Source organism: Corapipo altera, unplaced genomic scaffold, assembly GCF_003945725.1.
Source record: "Corapipo altera isolate COAL_440 unplaced genomic scaffold, ASM394572v1 55, whole genome shotgun sequence".
In the NCBI taxonomy this organism is placed as follows: domain Eukaryota; kingdom Metazoa; phylum Chordata; class Aves; order Passeriformes; family Pipridae; genus Corapipo; species Corapipo altera.
This window is the reverse complement of record NW_020884882.1, coordinates 1,824,100-1,834,433: the sequence shown is the minus strand read 5'-3', so window position 1 is coordinate 1,834,433 and position 10,334 is coordinate 1,824,100.

The following is a 10,334-nucleotide window of genomic DNA, read 5'->3' as shown; positions in this document are numbered from 1 at the left end:
CACCGCCCCGGCACCGGGATGGGGCTGAGGGGGCACCGCCCCGGCACCGGGATGGGGCTGAGGGGACACCACCTCGGCAGCGCGATGGAGCTGAGGGGGACACCGCCCGGCCTGGCAGCACCGCCCCGGCACCGCGATGGGGCTGAGGGGGCACCGCCCGGCCTGGCAGCACCGCCCCGGCACCGGGATGGGGCTGAGGGGACGGGATGAGGCAGGAGGGGAGTGGCCGGTCCGGCGGCGCTCCGGACAAATTGGGAACGGTCCAGGAGCTCCAAGCACCCACCGGCGCCAGCCAAGCAGGTGTCCCTCCAAAGCCACCCCTAAATTCCACACTGGCTTAGGGGAGGAGATACCCTGGTAAAATAGTATTTTCTGATAAATGCTGTTTGTTTTTTCCAGAGATTTCTGAAAAAAAATCTCTGCACGAGTTCCATCAGTCCCTTTCTAACTTGAGGGTGAACCCTCCAGCCTTCCCTGACTAAGGAGAAAGGCAGCTGAAACAGAGGTAAAATACACTTGCTGCAGGATCAAGAAAGGTTCTTATTTCATTCTGTGGAGAAGAAAAAAAAACAACAAAACCAAACAACTCTACACACACACAAACAACAACAACAACAAAACCGGAAAACAAACAAACAAAACCAAACAAAAAACCAAAACAAAAACCAGCACAACCACAAAAACAACCAAACAAACCCACATAAAACCCACCAAACCCCCAAACAAACAAAAAACGCACCAGCCAAACACAAAACCCATTCCCAAAAGCCAACACACCTTCAAATAGCACAATGCAATTTAACCATAACAGATCGAATTTGGTAATATGCTGACTTGAAGCCTTATAAGTAGACAAGACTTTAGGACTTCAGGCACACTAAAAATCTGCACAGTTCCAGACTATTTCAGATTACCACTTAAGCAGCAAAATATAAAAAGAATGTATCTTTCCATGTTACAGAACATTCCCTTCAAAAGCTTCTAGCTCAGAGGTCACATTTTTCTTAGCAATGCTACAGTTGAGCTAAAACTTTTCATGTCTAACAGCAGCTGTTAGAGGAGGGGGTAGGAAGTATCTGAGCCCTACTTGATTCAGCTTCTTAGTGACAAAATATGAACAGCAAGTTTAAATCAGGGTCTTAAGAGAAACTAGATAACGAACCAAAATTCTTCGAGTTCATGCAAAGCAGCCATCTCTCCATCAGTTGTCTTCTGCTTGAAACCTCCTCCTTCTCTGAGCCATTTCATCCACTACTTTTTTCCTTCAATGTTCAGAGTAAAGTTTTCCAGGTTTTTTGTTTTGGTTTCTTTTTTTTTCCCTTTGGTAGTTTTTCCTAATAACATTATTTAACTAATCTGGAAGTGATGTATAAATGTAGACATAAATGGTATCCTATGATAAAAACAAACAAACAAAAAATGCCACCAAAAAAAAGGGGTTATTATCCCACTGTAAAGATAGAGATATGGGGATAGAGAGGAGAAATTAATCTGCATTGGGTAATTGCAGAGACAGATTTTGAGTCACAGAAGAGTACTGTAGCTAGAGGGGAGGAAACATTGTCATTCCTTTTTCCTTTAAGCAGTTTTCCACTTCTTAAATGGAAAAAGCAATTAAAAATATTTCCTAACTCAGGCTGTGGAGTTTTCTTAATGACAGCAATGGTGACAGAATAAATCAAAAGACTTCTAGAATGTTCTGGCTTGTGCAGCCTGATTCAATGCTTGAGAACCCTTTCAGTGTAAAATTTTTCCTAATATCCCATCTAAACCTCTCCTGGCACAACTTGAGGCTGTTTCCTCTCATCCTGTCACTTGTTTCTTGGGAGAAGAGACCAACACCCACCTGGCTACAACATCCTTTCGGTAGCTGTAAAGACGAATAAGGTCTGCCCTGAGCCTCCTTTATAATTTTGATCAGTTATAAGCTGCCTACTACAGCCTCTCCTCATACATCTTGTGCTCCAGACCCTTCACCACCTTCATTGCCCTTCTCTGGACACGCTCCAGCATCTACCAACACTCCAGTAAGGACGACTCATGTTCTTCTCCATCTGATTATGAACGTTTTCATGACAAAAGTAGGTAACTTCAATGAAACACGAGAAATCAATGTGCTAACTGGAGGCAACTGTCTGACCTTTTCAGGCATCTGCCATGGGCAGAAGTGACAACTCAGTCGTGTTTTGTTGGACAGTTTGGCTTGTCATCTCATAAAGCCGAAACAGAAGCAGCTGCAAAGCCTGGGGGTGGTGGAAAAAGAAGAGAAACAACTGTAACTTGAGCTGGGTTTTATAGGAACCAGCTTTGCCCCTCGGCCCCTTCGGGCACTGAGGCGGCTCAGCCGCCAGGTGGCGGCACCGGCCCCCGCAGGGCCTGAGGGGACGGGCCGGGGCCGCTCCCGCTCCAGCGGCGGCTCCAGGCCCTGCCCCGGGCTGTGTCCGAACGACAGGCAGAGCTGGCCAGCTCGTGATCGGAATGTGGCACAACACCAGTCCAAATCGGAGCAGGAGCAGTGTTTCACAGAATCATGGAATGCCCTGGGTTGGAAGGGACCCTAAAGATCATCTCGTTCCAACCCCCTGCCATGGGCACGGGCACCTTCCACCCGACCAGGTTGCTCAGAGCCCCATCCAGCCTGGCCTTGACCACTTCCAGGGATGGGGCATCCACAGCTTCTCTGGGCAACCTGTGCCACTGCATCACCACCCTCACAGTAGAGAATATTTTCCCTAATACCTCTAAACCTACTCTCTTTCAGTTTAAAGCCATTTCCTCTTTGTCCTGTCACTCCATGCTCATGTAAAAAGTCCCTCTCCATCTTTCCTCTAAGTTTCCCCCAGTTACTGGAAGGCCACAATTAGGTCACCCTGAAGCCTTCTCTTTTCCAGCCTGAACAACCCCAATTCTCCCAGCCTTTCCTCATAGCAGAGCTGCTCTATCCCTCTAAACAAGTTGTTGTCCCTCCTCTGGACTTGCTCCAACAATTCCTTATCCTTCCTGTGCTGGGGGTCTCAGAGCTGGAGGCAGCACAGCAGGTGGGATCTCACCAGAGTGGAGCAGAGGGGGAGAAGCCCATCCCTCACCTTCCGCCCACGCTGCTGGTGATGCAGCCCAGGACACAGTTGGCTTTCTGGGCTGTGAGCACACATTGCCAGCTCATATCCAGCCTCTCATCCACCAGCACCCCCAAATCCTCCTCAAAAAATAAATTGACCTATCATTTAAATCAATTTTAGTCACAACCGTGTGTGAGTATGCTTAATAAGTGAGTCAACAGAAAATGCTTACTTTTAGTAATATCATTTGAGAATGAGTATAACTTAAAAGAGGACCAAGTTACTGAACTGGCACACAGTGTCACAACAGTTTCATGAGAATATGAAGTCAAAACAATTGCTCTCCAATTCCCACATCAGGCAATGCCTACTTAGAGCATTCCTGCATCGTCTCATCACAACATATCTTTTGGTTGTCTTGAGGCAACTGTTTGTGGCAGGATACTCTAAAATAGTTCACTTTCCTTAACACCAAAGAAGGCAAGATTAACTACTGCAAAGACCTTGACTTCCAAAGTTAGGCTGCATCTGGAACTAAACTAGGCTGGATGTTCCTCCAGCAGTCCCCATACACTCCTTGACTTGGGACAATGGGATAAATATGTTATTAGAGGTAAGCAGAACCTCTACATCAGAGAGAACTCCTTCGATCTACTCCAAAGTTTAATGAGTCCAAAAAGGCCAGACAGCTTTATATACAGGCCTTAGAATGAGTTGGGACTGTTCCTTCAGAATTTAAAAAATGAAAAATCTTTGTGTTTCAATAGCTTCAATCTGTGTTTACACCTGGGAACTTGGGGTGTTTAATTACCCCATTAATAAGTTATTTCAAGATGAAAAGTGGACTTTGATTTCAAATCACACCTTTTATACAGACTGAAAATTTAAAACCTGTTGGAACAATTAGAGAACTTCCATAGTATCACCTCCCTCAGAGAGGAAATCCTCTTCAGCTAAAACATTATAGCTAATTTCCCTCAGGACAAAATTTCCCAAATTAACAACAAGGTGACACTGGAAAGCAGGAATCTATTGAATCAGCAGTGAGTCCTTGAAAGAAGCCTGATCACTTCTAACTTCTTATCTGTCCTAAAAAAAAGTCTCATTGCAGAACCAAATTCAAATCCAGTATAAAGGATTGTCAGCAATTTTTTATATTATTAATCCAAATAAATACTGCAGTTTAGAGTTAGTAATATATTTTGATTTCTTCATTTTTATTTGTGGCTTTCCATTCCCTTAAAGGTCCCATGAGGAATCAAGCTAGAAAATCAACTGTGCTATGAAATCATAGGCAGTTCTCTGGAATAGTGCATGATGTAACACAAAATGACAGACTGGGCTGTGAGCTAAAGACTGTAGATTTCTACAGCTGCTTAAAAAGCTTTTAGCTTTGGAGTCAGGACCAATTTTAGAAACGAGCAAAACAAATACTCAAAACCCCTGGTGCTGCCTGAGCAACCTTCCCCCTCAACAGCACCTTGCCCAGTTTCTTCAGTGCAGAGAGACCAAGATCCTCAACATCCCCAGGGAGCAGCCAAATGCTGCTGCTCGTGCACCCAGCCCTGCTCTGTGCCTCTGCAGCTGGGGGGAGAGGCAGTGAGGGCAGCAGGCCCTGAGAGCATGGACTGCATTAACAGATGGATACACACTGCTCTTCCCATCCCTCTGGCCTGCATCAGGATTCTGTCTCATGGCTGGACATGTGGATTCTAGTAAAGCAGAGGAGTGGGCTCTGCACAGCTCACTTATCACAATACCTCCACCATGCTTTGTAGGGAGTGTGATGCTTAACACAACTGCCCTGCTTCTGCTACAAGTCCACACTTTGCCATTTAACTAACAAGGACAAAATACTTCTATTATTATTTTCTCTATTCTGCTCAGAAGTCTTTTGCCAGCACAGGACAAATTACATTAAGTGTGGTTTTAATTTTCTTTGTTTTTTTTTCCAAAAAGAAAGCACAGAAGAGATCTGTCTCTTTGTTCCTGATCATATAAAAGCTTGTTCCTTCTCAGAAATAAGTAGGAGGTTTGGGTCAAAGCAGAGTCACATGGAGACTTACCAGACTAGGCACCAAATCTCATTAAGATTTCTTCCCTCCTCTGAGCACCCCTCTTGGATCAGAGCAATATCTGGGCTTGGGGATGTAACATTTCCAATTCAGTGCAGAACTGCAGGAATTAAAAGAAGAGAGTCACAGACCATTCACCAGCTAAGGACACATTAGGAGTTACTGCTGTACCAGATTTTCTTCCCTCCAACCAAAGTGTCCCCAGAGGGATTTTTAGACTAATTCCCCAGGCCCTGTGGACTGAGTTAATCTCTCTGTGCATGTTAAATGGTTAAACAAAAATTTGCATTTTTTTTTCTTGGCTGCCTCATTAGTTCAGTGAGGATTTCATTTATATCCTTTCTTTGGGATGAAAGAATAAAGGGGTTTTTTGAAGTATGCAGAGCAGTGTTTTTTTCTGTGATATGCAACATTTGAAACCAGTGTCCCAGCTTTACAGAGCAGCCCTTGACTTTGTAATGTTCATTTTGCCTCACACATTTTCACAGCGCTTTTAATGCACTGTTTATATGTAATTTGATCAACCAGTTTTTATTACCCTATCAATTTCACTTCTGAATTCAACTTTTATTTATTGAAATATTTTATGTATTAAGTATATGGAAGACTGACACTTTTTATACAAGTAAAACATAACAAACAAATGTTCAACTCAAAGGAAAGGCAAAGAAATGTAGCAAATATACAAGTCAGATAGTAAAATATTAAGGATTGGATAGTGCTAAATTTTCAGAAAGCCTGCTAAGTTATTGAACTGCATAGTTCACAGTATATTAGGCAGATTTTAAGAAATCTTATGTATTGATTAGAAGAGCAAAACCAAGTGTTTTGCTGTCTGCTGCAATGCTGTCTGCTTCCAATAAGCTCTACACTTTTCTTGGTATCTTTTCAATTCAGAAATCTGTGAGATTCAATAGACATTCTAAAAATCTACAAAAAACACCTCCTGGTTAGTTAATCTGGGGGATGTAATAAATTAAAGTATTTTGTCACAAGAACTGGCAAGCCTCTTGCTTAGAATTCTTGCAAAATTTGTACATGCCTTGAACATGCACATCATCAATTGTGCACCATCTTTACTGTCCTATGTGATCTAAATACTAAACATTTCCTTTGTGTGTATGTATATATGTTCAACAAAAGATGATTTCTGTCTTGCCTTTCCTAAGGCTAGAAATTCCAGCCATTTTTGCTACAATCTAAGTCTCTGTCTTACCTGTCTCTTAAGTGGCTTAGGAAGCTTTGTATCATTACCTCAGTTTGAGCACTGATAGGCAATTTATCTAATTGCTGTGTGCTTTTGAAGCCTATCAATATATAAAATAAGAAAAATATAATGGAACATTTATCATGTCAGCAGTAATCATAGATACGAAGTTCTCTGGTGGATTGTTTCTTTTACCTTGTAAAACCCAACTGCCTTCATTTATTGCTCATGTCAGGTATGACAACTTCAACTATCACTCTGATCAGTACTGTTTCTGGAAGGCAGGAGATCCCAAATCCTACCCTATAAACCTGAATTGTAAAGATGGTGGTGAGTAGGTGTACATTTTACCTCCTTCCTATGCATTCTGTAGGATTAACCTCACAGTAACACTTGCTGCTGCAGTTTTGGTGCTAATGCATTACTAGTGAACAGCCAGCCATGTTTTCTGGACATAACAGCCAGAGTAAAGTTACAGAAATAAGATTTTGCAGCTGTGAGCACTTGCATTTGAAAACCCTTCACTAACTAGTGCTGGGCATTTTTACACTACAAAATCATTCCGTGAGCTCCAGGCTACATCCCTTGAGAAAAAAATGTACTTGAAAGAGAGGTGCAGAAAGTCTGCTAGCTATACAAACACATATGTTCACCAACACTATTTGCTTTAATAGTCATATAGAAATAAGGCTCTGTTCATTAAAACACTTCACAGCTGCCAAGTATTCATGGAGAATAATCCCGTATTTAAGAAATCAACAAGAAGTGTTATTAAACTTACTTTGACCTCAGCATGATTTGTCTGTGCATGAAATAATCTTAAGACTTTTGAAATCAACAGTGACAATAACTCAGTGAACACAGTAAAATATGCACAGTGGAAGGACTTGACTGGCAAGTGCTTCTGAAATACACATCAGAGGAATTTGGATTCTGCAAATGCACTGAATGCAAGATATTCCTGAAAAATATTCCAGTTTCTCTTTCCTTTTCTTCATGTCACTGAGAGACTTACTTTTGAAGTAGATGGTGACATGCAGGAGTTACTTTACAACCAGGAGGATATCTGATGTGAAACGGAATGAGTGCTTTTGCTACCCTAAGTAATTCAGCATCTAGGAGGAGAAGGATCACTCAGTGCAATGCCTTACAGAGGCTGAGAATACAGAATTTGTGAGTCACCATACACTGCCTTCAAATTACATTCATATGATATTATATAATATTGTGCATGATCACCTGTCGATCAGAGTTAATTATCAGTCAGGGATGTCTTCATGTCATTCATTTCCATCTCACTTGAGAGCTGACTTTCATTCTCTACTGAAATAACCCCTCTCAGCAAGACAGTGATTAGTGTGACAAATTGACAGAATAAAATACCTTCAGCTGCTTTATGGGACCTCCTCTAGCATTCATGACAGCTACAGCTAAGTGGAAAACATTTTTTGGATTCCTCTTATTCCTTAGTGGCAAACAAGGGATGTCTTAAAAAAGACAGTCCCAGCATATGTTTACCTATTCAGTTTCAGAAAATCCCACGTTATCCTTCAACAGTCAAACTTCACTTTCAGCACAAAAACCTGAAATATTAGAAAAAAAACCTCACTAGCAATATGGGAAGCAGAACTTACACTGTGCACAGCAGAGTTCTCTCAATTAAAAATAAGGGTAAAGGAGAGCTCCCAAAAGGCCTGTTTACCTTTACCTTACCTAAAAATAACTTCTCAATGTAGAGAAATAATATTGAGAGCCAAAATTATCTCTGCCTCTATTCCAGATGTCCATATAGTCAAGCTACTGAGCTTCATTGCCTCCATTTGAATCAAAAACATGACTTCATTGCATATCTTTCTCTTCAGATAAAAGCACAGCTATTCTCTTCATGCTCAAGGAGGCCCAAGGTCATAAGACAACTCACCTTGAAAGTCCAACTGTTCTCAGTTCATCAGGAATAAGACTCTGGTCCAAGTCTGGCTTCACTGCCATCTTTGCTGGCTCAGTCTGTAGACTTATATGGAACAAACAAACATAGGATGTCTTCAGCTCTAAGGACACCAGCTGTCCTCAAACATCACAGTTACTGTGATAGAAAAACAGAAAAGACAAGTGAGATTAGTCATCACATGAGAGATCTTTCTGCAAGTCTTCAAACGCAAGATCTCATGTCATGCTAACAATAGGAAGGGATTTCCCCAACCTTGTCCATTAAGGAAATGTAAAGTAAAACTCTTGCTTCTTTACTAAACAAGCTGCTCTAAAAGACCTTTTTTTTTTTTCCAGCTTTGCCAATCATTCTAAGTTTGTGTGTTAAGCAGTCAAGTAGAAAAAAAATATTTCCCTTTGTTCAGCCAAGTTGTAACTGTATTACAACTGAACCGTGATGTGCCAACAGTTTGTCTGAACTTGAAAGAAAGAGAAATTAATATATCTACTCTCACTACCAAGATTTGGTTGAGAAGGTGATTGAGGGGTTTTTTTTTAAGCAACAGTATATTAGCCTAAATTCACAATTGGAATAAAGCCCCCAAAGATAAGAGCAGCAAACTGTTGCCTCAACTGGGCTACTCACTTTTGCTTCCTCTCTCCCTCTGCAGGTTCATGTTTTAGTTGCAGAGGGTAAAAATTTGCCTATTACAATAGAAGATGATGTCATCCATTAATGCATTCCTGACCTTGCCTAAATCCTGGTGAAAAGATTGGTGGTAGTGCTGTGAAGACACCTGGGCATAAATTATTAGGCAACTTACACATAAATAGTGAAGGCAGAGCTTTAACATGAATAGGAAGGCACTCAAGACACATTCAGTGGGCTCTGTTTCCTTCCCTCATAATTGCATGAGGGCTGAATAGGCACCTTGATGCTCATATTTCTATATTCACTATGCTTTCCATGTTCCTAAGAATTTATGCTGTGGAAATACTTCTATTTCCTACTAGGTATTACATTGTACCAGAAAATCTGCATCCCTACATCAAGAGTCATGGTGTGACTTCTTGCCCCATGGAACAGAGGTTGGAAACAAACACAGTCAACTCTATAGCCCATAAGACAACAGAAGTAACTCAAATAAAAAAAAAAACAACAACAATAATAATAGTAAAAAAGGTAGGCCTTCCCAGGTTTATAGGAGTTCAAAATTCTTGAAAAGATTTACTGTCCTTACCAAAGGGGAGAAACGGAATGAGCAGCTGACAGAACTGCTCATGCCAGATCAAAGGAGCTGGGTATCCCTCTCACAAATGCTGGTGTCCACACAGAGCAGTGCACATGCCTGGCAAGGAAAGCCACACCCTGGCTCTTGTATTCTCTCTTGCATCTATGACCACTGCTCCCATTACAGAGAAACACCATTAAATGGAAGAAGTTTCATTTTCCTGACTTCACAAGCATTCCACTAGAAAGCTAAAGGCACAGCACACAACTGCTACCAATCTGGAGCCTTAACTTGTCACCTTTACTCACCATTCTGCAGCTTGCAGGCCGTGGTTCACACCACAGTTCTTTCATCAGAAGATTTCAGAAGCCCTGTGTACTTCCCCATGTGTTTTTAGACCTCCATGTCTGTCCTACCTAAACATAAACTTAAAATTCTTTTCTTAGAAACCAGTAATATCAGAGTCTCACTGTAAGAGAAGTCACAGGAGTTGTTTCAGGTTTTCATGTATGGGAGAATACTCCCACTCACATCCTGAAGAATGTGGAGAGGTTCAAACAAAAGGATCTGACCACATGTCTGAGACTAAACCAGCAATACATATCTTCTTCTGCCCACACCCTCCTCCTAAAACTCAATCTGTTACAAAACAAGTTCCTTTCCATCTGCATGCAAAGCTCAGTATTTTATGTTACAAGTCTCACTAAAAGTCCAATAGAAAGAGCCAGAAATTGCTAATGGCAAAGAGTTAGTACCAAATTTGAAATCCTTTCAGCCAGACACCCAGAGAACACTGTAACATTCCTATAGAAGCATCTAGGAACACATGTCCCTT